The sequence below is a fragment of the Rosa rugosa genome, chromosome 4 (genome assembly GCF_958449725.1).
Source record: "Rosa rugosa chromosome 4, drRosRugo1.1, whole genome shotgun sequence".
Lineage (NCBI taxonomy): Eukaryota > Viridiplantae > Streptophyta > Magnoliopsida > Rosales > Rosaceae > Rosa > Rosa rugosa.
The window spans coordinates 43,754,333-43,755,774 of NC_084823.1; positions in this window are offsets into that span (position 1 = coordinate 43,754,333).

The following is a 1,442-nucleotide window of genomic DNA, read 5'->3' on the forward strand; positions in this document are numbered from 1 at the left end:
CCTTCTGGCATCGACGGTGCCTGACCTGGATCCCATCCTTGGTGAAGCTGCTCTAGCGTCAATGGTAGATTTCCGCGGGCCAGCAGTTAAAGAGGTAACTCTCTTAATCAAAAATATTCATCTTTTACCTTTGGCTTGGTTATTCTGAAAGTACATCTTTTCTTTTTTAGGGTCCAAACGTGGAAGTAGCAGCAGAAGAAATAGCGAACGAGGATCCTGTTGAACCTGTTCCTAATGTGGTTGGCCAAGAACCTGCTCCCCATGCCCCCCAAGTCATTGAAGCTGGGGAACCTGAAGAACTTCATGAACCAGTGCCTGAAGCTATACCTGTCGCGGAGCCTCCTGAGGCCCCTGGCGCTGAGCCCCCTACTCCATCCACCTTAGAACGTTTAGCTCGCGTGCTCGAACTAACCCCACCTGGGGTTGTAGATGAAGCCAAAGAAGGTCTTCGTCGCCTCTTGGGTCCCGATATACTGATTCCTGGTGCGCCCGCGAGAGTTTTGGAGTATCTGAGGGTGCTTCTTCGCGAGGGCGCTGTCACTGAAGAACAATTCCAAGAGGTTGATGGACTGCTGCAAGATCTCCCACAAGGGCTTAACGAGAGGGCAGTCGCTAACGCGCAGGCTAGACAGACTGAAACACACTACCAAGCTCTTACTCACCAAACTGACAATGCCCGCGGTTTCCTGGGTGATCAGGCTGGTCTCATCAGGGATCTGACACTTGAGAGGAACCACCTGAGATCCCAGATTCTTTCTTTTCAAGCCCGCTTGATCGAGGTCACTGCTATGCTTGCCCACGCGGAGCCTCAATTGGAACAACCCCTCACTGCCTTCGAGACGCTGTCCCAAGAACTGGCCCAAGCCCGTGTGGCAGCCCAACAAGCTGCTCAAGCTGCTGCAGACGCTAACTTTCGACTGGACGAGCTCTTTCTCCGCTTGACCCGAGCAGGCCGGAGACTTTTAGGCCCCTAGTTATTCCGTTACTGGGCCCATATTTGTATGAACAATATTATTATTACTATCTAAAATATTTAGCCCAACTTGCTTGGCCCAAATACATGTTCAGATTTTCTGGCAGTTTAGCGTTCAATCCACCTTTATTGCTGTTGAAACTGTTTGAAAAGATATTCTCGAAACAAAGCGGTTATCTCCTTGAAAATTGCCCCGCTTCCCACGCGCTTTCAATCATCTTCATTTTCGAGATCTTCGCATTCAATTCCATCGATACTCTTATTGATGGCGTTGAACGTACTTCAACTGCCCCTCTTAGAGTCGAGACCACTGAAACTGGTCCTATAAATACCTGTGCTTGTGAGAAGAAAAACTCAAGCGAATATGGCTTTCCCAGTAATAGTGTCACAAACCCTACTTCTCTTTCTTCTGTTTCTGAAATCTTCTCCTCACGATCTCAACCTCAAACCCAAATCCTTAGGTCTTATG